Genomic DNA, 11,849 nt, shown 5'->3' with positions numbered 1-11,849 from the left:
TGGATAGTATCATCAATAGAGAAATTTTCTAATGATGTGGGTCGCATGCATCCGGCCACTGCGCAGGGTGCTGTTGATGATAGTGTCGATGTGACAATGAGCACTGCAACACTAAACTGGTGTACAGTAGCCTACTCTGCTGAAGAATATACAAGAGCGGGGCTGCTATGGCGATGTGTCAGCGCTCGCTCCCTAGTTGGAGCTTGCCAATCCCTTAGCTAGCGCTGCTCGAGATATTAGCTTCTTGCACAATGCACAGTGATACCAAATGGTAGCACTGCGTAAGCGACCTGTCCAATGTTATCTCAAGATACTTTGTTTCAACAAGGCAGAGAAGGACAGTGAGTTTTCGTTGATTTTAACAATCTGCTTTCGACCAGCTTCCCGGTTGTGTAAGTGGAAAGCTGCTACCACAGATTTAGTTTTGCTGTTAATCGCCATTTTGGGAGAAAAGCTGAGAGGATGAGAACAGGGGCGCCGGAACGATTTTTGACTGGGGGGGCAAGATTACGAAAAAAGGGCACTTTTGTTTACTAAAAGGCCAACTTTTTTTCAAGTTTTAAGATGACATAGCGATAATGCTAATCTATCAGCTCACTATGTATTGAGTAATGATAGCCTACAAGTGTCCGGTATACAAAGAAGGGCATCATGTTATTTTATAATGGTGTAACCTACTGTCAAGCCTTAAAGCAGCCTGCGGCCATGGCCGCTAAGTAGTGCTTGAATGAACCGCCGGTGCTACCTCCTCAATCGGCCAAGTTTGGCCGCCGGTCTCTCCTAGCCAATTATTTAATTTCGCAATACAATGATCGTGGATTAACTGTCGAAAACATGCAGTATCAAAGAGTGACGCAAAGTTAGGTCCGCGCGTCATAATCGCCACTGTTGCATTGTGTGGGGAATATTTGTTATTGATGGAATATCATTCTGCGATCGCCAGCGCTGTAAGTCTTGTTTGTAATTCCCGACGTTTATTTTAACAAAGTCTTAATCCGAATTGCTAATTTACATCGGCTGGCAATATTGTCGTTTTTATGTCGATTCGATGTTGTCGGACATTGAACCGTTGTTAAAAAGGAGAACAAAGTTAGTTGACATCAATGGGGAAAACATTTTTTGATCATATTTTGCAAAAATTATGCTTCTTTTAGTAATGTACATCATTGAAATAGCTAAAACCTCAATTGCGAAGGCAACAGGATCAGATGTCAGTAGATGTAACAGAAAAAAAATATTTCGCACTTGCTAGTGCATCGTCAGTTCTGATAAAGGGCAGTTAAAGCCTACAAGTAATGTTTTAATCATTGAAATACTTATTTTATTACCTTGCCGTCATCGTCAACACAGTCATGTCGAACGTTGTTTTTCGTTGCTAAAAAGAATTCTAGGGGAGTAGCGAACTTTTATAAAATCAGCCACATTGGAGACACTCGTGCGAGTGTCGTTTGAATAGTACTGGATTACAATCCCGATAAAGCAGTTATTGCGTAGTGCAGCGATTCTATTGTAGGACGTCGCCCAGGCCCAGACTTCAACAACGCTAAGTGATTATTTTAGCATTGTTGCAAGTTTAATTCTATTTACTTGTGCTATCGTTATTTTTATTTTGTATTTTGGCCTCCAAGCACGCAGATTTGGCCGCCGAGAAGGAGCTCCCGGTAGGCCACGATGGCTGCCGAAAAAAAAAACGAGTTTTAAGGCCTGTACTGTGTTGCAAAATTTTGTGCCGTAAATATTATTTTGAGGCAAAAATGAAAGATTATAATTAGGCTAAAAGCGAATAGCAGAAATTGTTATATTGCAAAATGTGCAGTAGCTTACATGACTTTAAAAGGGCACCATTGCCCCCCCTGCCCCTCCATCTGCAGAAAATCTGAGGGCAGGGGGGCATTCGCCCCCCCTGCCCCCCCGCTTCCGGCGCCCCTGGATGAGAACTCTATTACTGACAATGTCCATGATCATATGGACAATGTGTTGGTCTAGAGCAGCTTGCAAGTCAAGCCAAAGTGCCATAAGGTATCGTAAGCAGCTGTTAGGTCTAGAAAACAGCGCCAGTTTCTTTTAAACCTCAAAACAGTCCTCAAAGTCCCGGATCTGGAGGGAGAGCTGATCCACAATAGAGTTTTTGCAACGAAGCCCAGCTTGCTCCGGCGGAAGGAGCAGGTCAGTGATCGGGTTGGCGTGAGTGTAAATCACAAAATAAACTTGAAGCAAACTAATGGTATAAACGCTATTCGAATTAGCTTGAGATAATTTGCTCTAGAAAAAATTTTCTTGCGTGATGTGTAAAAGCCTGCATTTACATTTTGAAACTAAAGGAATGAATGCAATTTAGCAGTTAGGCTATCGAAGTGTAAAAAGTTCTTGAGAATTTTCATTATTACCAATAATACCTTGCAGGGCTTAATTCGGAAACCGTTGGTTTAGGCTAGAAAAATAAAAAATACTCTTTGAATTTCGCTGGCTATTTAAAACGATATTATAGCCTACCCAAATTAGCGCAAAAAACTCAATGAAATAGCTTCACCCTAAAACAGCCTGTCTTTTATGCTGCTTTGCAAATGAAGTCTGCCGTAAGCTAGGCTATTTATTTTCATACTAATCTTAAATCATGCCTCTGCAGTTCACATACATCGGGGCTAAAAAATCTTGGCATCTGCAATAATATTGCAGCTAACTAGTGTTTTTTGTGGTCACTCATAATTGAAGATGCCTTTCAGCTGAAGGATTGACAAACTATAATTACACTAGTCTGTCTATGCGTACGTGATCCCAGTGTGACGCAATGTTGTCATGTCTTACAAATAGATAATCTATTTGATAAAAATAGACTACACCATAGTCTCAGTTGGCGACGTGCAGTGAAACACTGCAGTAATTACAGAAACGCAGTTCATATTGCAAGCGTATCACGGTCAAATTAGTTGCGCAAAACTGCGCTATGAAAAGAAGTTGCAATTATTAAGCTTACCCCACTTAGGCCTACCACCACCTATCTGTATGGGACTACTCTACTGGGATTCTCTTCATAAATTTGAAAAGTAACCCCACTACGTCTATAACCTAAAACAATCCAGCAATTTTCAAAGATGGTCCTTGGAAAATTAGTGACTGCATCTTAATTTCTGGTAAATTTAACACTCTACCCACGTCATGTTATATAATAGCACGCTTGATATCTTTAAGAGATACGATAACGTCACCACTGCACCTGGGTAAAATTTGATTTCCGCTATGGGATGATGTTATTTTGCTTGTTTGTTTATTTTAGCATTGTTTCATAAAGCCTACTCAAGCTGCTGCGTAACAATTTTGTAAGTCGTGCAAGACCTTTGAAATGCCTTCGTCCGTGATAGGATTTCTTTGCTTACCTCGCTTTTTGCTATGAGCTAAAAACGCATCAAGATCAGCACTCTTGATAACGCACCATGGCCGATCTACATTTTTTTAACAACAACTTATTTCGGTCTCAAGCATGTTTTAACGATCGCGTTTTGTCGCTTTTACCTTTTTCCACAATTTTCAAATCGAGCATTTTTCTCTCGCTTGCCACGCTCGCTTGGTCACTTTGCTATGAGTTTGAAATTGCTTAGCCTACTATCAACTCTAAAGCAAGAAAGCGACTTCGTGCAGAATCTGATATTCGTTGTCCATTATCTACCACTTCACCAGACAACGAACTCGTTGCCAAAAAGCAAGGCCAGCCATCGCATTGAATATAACTGATGTAATTTGTACTACCGTTTTTTAATAAATGAGCACCATTTTATATATTGGGGGTAAACCTGATTATTCATCTTTGTTAAATGGTAAAACATACAAAAAAGATTAAGAACCACTGAATCTATCAGAACTCAGGGATCTGGCAATAGCTTACCGTTGCGTTTGGTAACTTGCCTCTCATGCTACTTGCATGGTTTAATTATAGAAGTCTGAATTCATTAGGGTAAGTTACCTATATAGTCTATGGCAGGGGTTCTTAACCAGGGGTGCACGCACCACTAAGGGATGCGAGACCTGTGCCTAGGTGGTGCGGGGATGCTGAATTATCAAGGTTTGTTATAATATGATGTAAGAAGCAAAGTTGTTTTACCAGGTTTCTACAACAACTTCGAACTGTAGGCGACTATCACGTTTTCGCCAATCCTATAGGAGGGGGTGCGAGAATTGATTGGTAATTTCAAGGTGGTACTGACAAGGGAAAAGGTTAAGAACCGCTGGCCTATGGGCTACTGCAGATTTTTTTTTAATGAGTAGGCTAACGCTAACCTAATGACAATCAAACTTCATGACGAATTTGCTATCTCAATCGCAGCAATCAAGACCACTGTGTATTATAAATTTTAAGATTCAGCAAAGAATAATTGAGTTCGTTAGAAAATTGTTGTATACTGGTAAATTAACTTGTCTTGCCGTAAAAAAACGCGCTAATTAACCGGCTATTCAAAGCAATCGCGATCCTGTATAAATAGGCTACTGTGGGCTAACGCTTATCGCTAGCCTCAAGGCCTTCCATCGACTGAAACTAAGGTTTGATAAGGAACGTTTTATCATAGGTCCAATAAATCGTTCTTTAACAGTTTATTGACTATGCGGCTATAAATTGAAGTAGTTTTATCATTGCCACTGTCGTTTTTAGTAATAGACTGGTCTCTGGAGAAGCTAAGCTTTTGCTCGCTTAGGTTTTTAGCTGCACAAGGACCGCTCATTTGCTTGAACTAGCTTGTCTCGTACTGAAGCAGCTCACTTTCTGAAGCATTATTGTTTCGTTGGAAGAGGATAGAATATATAAAATATTTATGGCCGTGACTCGTGAGCAAGCTTCGATGTCATAGTGTGCTATATGTACAAGAACGGTCTTTCGAGTATCCTGCTGCACTGACCCTGTCAAATCAATTTTTAAAAACATTTAAACCAATATTTTAGGGCTAGGCTATTTTTCCATTTGGAATACAACATTGCGCATTTTTTTTGTATCAGCGCAAAATCTGTTAAATTTAGTATAACTGACGTCCACAAGTCTCCTTTGAAGATTTTTTCTCGATAATAACTACAACTATTTTAAAAGTTGTCGAATTTGTTGCTTAAAGGTCTTTATAGTTTGTGAGATCTTATTAACGTTAGCAACGTGACCTTGCCAGACCAGGCCACTTCGACTGTGTGTAGCCTAATATAATTGACTATTGCGAAACGATTGGTTCCAAAGAGAAAGACATCACTGCAGTCAAAAAGCTTCACATGTTTTGTTGTGGCCCAGTGGTTCTTAACCGGGGAGGAACGCCCTTCTTGGGGCCGTCAACCATTTTTCGTAGGGAGTGCAAGCTTTTCAACGATGTATAATCTTTTTGCAGTGATTTCCTTTCATTACTTGTCCTACACTTTTTTTTTCCATTTCTATGTAGGCCTATAAGAACTAGAAATCACACGTAGGGCTACCATTGTTCTCTTTTAAGAGGATTTGTCCTATAGTTCAGGCCATTAAGGGCAAAAATGAGCATCTTTAGGCTAAACGCGTTACACGTTGTTTTTTTGCATATTTTTGTAGTGGATTAATCGATCTTCAATTTTAGTGGGTGCCGCAACTTTTTGGGTCACATAATCACCCCCAAATCGGGGTTTCCCCCCAAATCAATTTTGAGCTCTTTTCTGGGCATTTCTATGCAATTAGATACCTTTTTTTTTTATTTGGACTGACTGCCACTACAAAATACACGAGATAAAAATCACGCAAAATTATGTTATTAATGACGTCATTGTGACGTCATAACATTTTTTTTGTAGTCGTTTGTTTGTTGTTAGTGTTATTTTTTTGGTTACAATAAGTTACCAATGCTAAAATAATTCCCACTTCAAATATGACGTCAGCATTGCATCTTGAATGACGTCATAATTTTGTTTTGTGTTTTTTTTCAGATGTTTTTCGTATAAGCTAGTATAGTAGGTGGATATCGCGTCGCGCGCCTTAGCACCGCGTTCGGTTCATCCCGCATCGCCAGTCCTGCTTACCAAGAGCGGCCCACTCGGCGCCCTTCGATTCACCGCTTGTCTTGTGAATACCGCTTGACAATAAACTATTTTTTTCAAAAAAAAATGAATGGTCCTGCAAGGACACACAAAAATGCTAAAATATCTTGTTTTTAGCATTCTGAGTTTTCTTGCTTATATTTTTTTATATAGCTTATTTATTTATAGTTAAGGTATGGCTATTGCCATTGGCTACCTGGAGATGCTGCCTGATTTGTCACATTTGTTAGATTTTTGAAATGTTTGACAAAAATTTTCTAAAAATCAGACTTTTTTCACTTTTTGCTGACCTGTAATAATATAAAATCTTTTTCTTGCCTTGCAGTAAAAATGAGGAAAGGTAAGTTAAAAAACGTTTAATCAGACTGTTAACAGTCTGATTGTAATTTTCTAGGTCGAATTGTTTTCATTTTTCCAATCCTTGATGTTGAAACTCGTAGTGCCACATGAGAAAGGGAACAAAATATATTTTTTTAATATTAGGCCATTTAAAAAAATTTTAATTAGAAAGTTACCAAAAATTGGTAAAATTTGAAAAAGTCTGGGGAATGCAAAAATCGGGCCGTTTAGGGAACTGCAAAATATTCATGGGCAAAATCTGACAAAAATTTGTCTTGTGTTTTTGCTGCATAGGCCTATAATTATCCAAAAAAATATATATAGCCTATAAAAGATTTTTCAAACGTAAAATTCTACTTGCAGTTTAGTTGCTGGCGAAACTTTTCCTTTTTTAGGCGATAAAAATATGGTAGGCTTATGCTACAAACGGAGCCTTTTAATTGTTGGCCTTGTGCTGCAATCTGGTTTCTTTGTAGCCTACGCAAAAATTAAAAGAATAAAATCTTTTTAGTGTCCACTCATTGTGCTATTTTTCGAAGAGCCTTCTAAAAAATTGCCTCCATTAAAGCAATGAAGGTATTCTGCCATGTTTGGCATATATTGCTAGTCGTTGTAATTGTAACAAATAAAAACAAACTGAACTGGCGGTAGCCAACTTTGCAAAATCAGAGGACTTTATAAAAAGCTGGAGTTCTTGCATTTGTTTTTTCAAGTTGTGTAATGATCGAGATGCAGTCTTATTGTAATGATGTATAATCTAGTGTATTTTTCATACGAATGATCGATGGTTGTCCAAAATAATACTTGCTAATCAGAAGTTTTATATCTAGTCAATGTAACAAGAAAATCCAGTGAGCTTCAGTAGCCTAAGTTGAACTCGCAAATGGCAACGTGAAGTTTGAGTGAACTAATCACGCAACAGATCATCTGAATGCCTTGAAAGCAAACAGAATAAAATAATTTTTAGGTGCAGATGAAAACACATAAACCAATCAAAATTTTTTGTGAGATTTCTAAGTGAGATTTCGAAAAACTGGAAATTTAGATTATCTTACTATATTTACCCACACTTGTTTGAACTCTGAAGATATTCAAAGACAAGCTAGAATCCACATATATTTGCTTTTTTTACTACAGTTGCTATCAAGACCAAGGACAGGCTGAGAGATGAAGACTTAGGCTAAGCAACGTAGCGCAATTTCTGGAGTTAAAACTAGCATTAAAAATCTAGTTGCTTAAAATCAAGTTTAAATACCATTTAATACGAACCGTGAATATCAAAAATAAAACTACTTTTGGTGTTGGGGTTGTTTAATATCGGGAGGGGGGCAGAATATGTCATCCTTGTTAAACGGAGGCTTGACAAAAAGTTTAACAACCACTGTTGTAGCGTATTTCAGGCCAATTTCTACTTTAATAAGGATACACCTACTGAAAATCCTCACGATGAACTTGACTTTGTTAACTTAGTGTGATGCTTTCCACTTGTTTCAACATCTTGTAGTTTTGGATTTGATCAGGTGTATGAAAAATTCAAGGAATGCCAATCTTTTTGTCCACATTTCAGCATGCCTAATCCCAGTTAGCAAAGTCTGTATTTTTTACAATGATTCAACATCTGCAGATGTTGAATTAATGTAAAAAACACGGATTAAAAAAAAATGGTTTTAAGTTTAATGAAGATAAGCAACAATACAAAATTTATTTCACAGATGCAAAAAATTTTGACAACTTCTTTGGCATATTATTGGTGATACGCTAGTGCAGTGGTTCACAACCAGTGGGCCATGGCTCACTGGTGGGCCATAGAAGCATTTTGAGGTGGGCCACAGACATATTTAAAAAATTGAAAGATTACATTTTGTTTCATTTTTGTCACTAATAGTCAATTTTACACTTGTGTGTTTGTTTAGTTACAATGAATCATGCTGCTGTTTTTAGCTACAAAGTGGCAATCATCATTCTAATTATTACAACATACAGTTTTACATCAACTCAGTTTTTAACAACGCTTCATGATGTAATAGACTAGTTTGTGGTTACAATTAAGCCATCTTTATAAGCGGTAGCCTTGTTGAACTTCTGCAGATCCGCTTTTTAGTATGTGCAGCATTTTATTTTGTGGATTATTTTGGAGAGGAATTGACAATACTTGAAGCTTTAAGTTTGATGAAAATTACATTTGAACAGTATGTACATCAAATTTTGATAACAGAGAAGAAAAAGGACAATGTGTATTATGTTGTAAAGTTCTTAGTCATTATTCATTGAGGCCATCAAAACTGAGACTTCACCTGGAAAAATTTCATCCAAATTACATGGATGATGATGTGACCTTTTTTTTTACGAAAAGAAGATAGTGTGAAGCGTCAGCGCCTGGATTCAACAAGGGGATTCCAGCAACATTCCAAAGGCAATGTTCTGTTGCTTTTTGTTTATAAACCTTTTTTGGAATTTTTTCTTACATAAAAACTGAATGGGCCACAGAACTTTTATGCAAACAAAAATGGGCCACGAAAGAAAAAAGGTTGAGAACCACTGCGCTAGTGTCACCTACCGGCAGTCGTACATCATAATGCCATGTCACGAGTTTCCAGCTTGCATGAACTGGGCAGTAGGCACTTTCACATAGGACAGTTTTCCGTGCGAACCAGCTACCACCATTGCGCCACGGCGCATTGATTAAGAAAGATAAAGCTTTGGTAGAGAGTTTGCTTTGTTGAACCATAGAGAAATAAAACGTAGTAACTTTAGCGGGTTTAGCATACTTTATTTCACACAAAATATAACATAATTAAATAAAATAACCTCAAACGTTTTCGACACGTACGTGTGTCCTCATCAGGAATTAAATCTGCAATACATACAATGAAAATCGTAAGATAAATTTGACTATGCACTGTAACTGTAACAACACTTTGGACTGAAAGCACAAACTGAACAAATGATACGAGAATGATTGCGAGTAAATTATGCGGTGGGAAACAGATCACGTGAGGTGTAGACTACAGGCATTGGACAAAACAATTAGAACACACACAAAAGGAACGATGAGCCACAGGCGAATAACTGCAGGTTGAGAGATGGATTGTTACGTTTGATTCTTAAGGCTGCCATGATCTTAGTCTGAAAATCAGATCTGCCTCGAGAGATGATTTTCAATTGGTCGATCGAGACATTGTCAGTGCACGTTTTACAAGAGGCGATGTGCTCTTTAATTGCACTTTTAGTTGTTAGGTTTGGGTTTAAGCGCTCCCCGGCCCTTGTCACCAAATGTCTGGTTGACATACCAATGTATGTCTGGTTTGCGTCACGCAAACAACCAAATTTATACACAACATTTGAAGAAAGAGCAAAGGGGGTAGGCGACTTCAATTGAAAATATTGGTGCACTTTAAATGTTTTATACACAGGATGAATGTCACATGAAAATTTCTTTTTTATAAGTTTAGCTAGGTTTTTCGCAAAAATTGTTGAATCTTTTCCTAGGTAGGGTATATTAATGAAATAACTAAAATCTACTTCTTCAGGCGTGTCTTTTGGTTCATCAGCCATGAAGGTGTTTAAGACTTTATTGAAAAAGTGAAAAGGATATCCATTTAAATAAAACATGTTTTTTAATTTCTTGATTACTTTCTGAAACAACTGATCATCAGAACACACCAAACGAGCACGAGATAACAGACACAAGATTAAACCAGATTTCCATTTCCTAGGGCATAGAGCAGTGGTTCCCAACCTGGGGTTTGCGGACCCCTTGGGGGTCCGTGAGGAAGCATTTGGGGGTCCGTGATTACCTTGATGAATTTTGGAGAAAAAAAAACGAAAAGCGATCTTTTTACTTTCATTTCTCTGTTTAAATGCAAATGTGTCAAGTACACCGTACTTTTAAATTGTTCTGTCGAAGTAGGGTCAGATTACGAAGTACTTTTGTATATATCATTTTGAAGTACGTTGGATATCCAGAGGAGAAGGTTTAAAACGATTGCAGCAGCTAAAAAATGAGGTATCAACTCTTTTGAAAGCAAAAGGAAGTCCTCATTCAAAATTGCTTGAGTGTAAAAGTTTTCTATACGGCATGGCCTACTTAGCCGATATTTTCGATCATATTAACAATGTTAATCGTGGCACTCATGGACCAGGTGTGAAAATAATTGATGCAGCTGAAAAACTGAAAGCGTTTTTAGCCAAGTTGCCGGTTTGGAAACGCAGATTGGAAGCAGGTAATTACGCTAACTTTCCAATGTTAGAAGATCTTATGTTGATGGATGAAACTCAAAGAGAATGTATTCTTTTGATCACTATGAGAAAAACTTTGTCACACTTGCGTAAGAAAAAAAAGTTATCTTGGTTTCATAACCAGGGTCTGCTACTATTCGGCTAGTCCGACTCGGCTGGTCCGATTCGGCTGCAGTGTTTACGGAAGAATTTTGTTGGATTACAGAAGGATTAAGGTTGGATTTTCAAAAATTTGCCGAATAGGGAACTAGCCCAGAAAGACTGTACCCGAATAAGGAACTAACCGAATCGGACTAGCCGAAACGGGCCATTCCGTCATAACCACTTAGGCTACCTTAGCGAGGCAGGATTCTCATTTCTTGTCATAATAAAAACTAAACATCGAAATCACCTGGACGTTGAAGATGACATGCGTGTTGCATTGTCAAAAACTCAACCACAGTTCAGTCGTTTAGTTCAGGAAAGGCAACAACAGCCCTCTCATTAAATTTGCTTACGTTGAAAAAGTTTCAGAATGGCACTTTGGGCCACCTTAATACTCAAATACTGCTGACATTTCTTGAACAATTCACTGTTTTACTTATTTGAGCAAATGTTTAACCTGATATTTGCCGTAGGATTCATAGCGGCAATGCAATATGACACAGTACAGCCGTTGAGTAGCATAATTATTACAATAGTCAATAGTATGTTAATTGTGTTTCAGGCAAAATTTAAGTAGGGGTCCGCAGAATTAAAAAAATGTCTAAAGGGGTCCGTGGCAACAAAAAGGTTGGGAACCACTGGCATAGAGCGTTATACTTTAAAAGCAAGCCAATGTTGGTAGGTTTTCGCCAAATCCAGGTGTCAAAAGAATTGCCTTTAATTTCAATATCTAAAAAAGCGATGGAATCATTGGATTTTTCAAGTGTAAATTCGATATTTTTATGTTGCAAATTTAAAAGGTTCAAAAATTTTTAATTTCAATTTAAAAAAATAAATAAAGTCTTAAACACCTTCATGGCTGATGAACCAAAAGACACGCCTGAAGAAGTAGATTTTAGTTATTTCATTAATATACCCTACCTAGGAAAAGATTCAACAATTTTTGCGAAAAACCTAGCTAAACTTATAAAAAAGAAATTTTCATGTGACATTCATCCTGTGTATAAAACATTTAAAGTGCACCAATATTTTCAATTGAAGTCGCCTACCCCTTTGCTCTTTCTTCAAATGTTGTGTATAAATTTAGTTGTTTGCGTGAC

This window comes from Aplidium turbinatum, chromosome 1, assembly GCF_918807975.1.
Source record: "Aplidium turbinatum chromosome 1, kaAplTurb1.1, whole genome shotgun sequence".
NCBI classification, from domain to species: domain Eukaryota; kingdom Metazoa; phylum Chordata; class Ascidiacea; order Aplousobranchia; family Polyclinidae; genus Aplidium; species Aplidium turbinatum.
The sequence above is the reverse complement of the archived record's forward strand: the minus strand, read 5'-3'. Positions refer to the sequence as shown.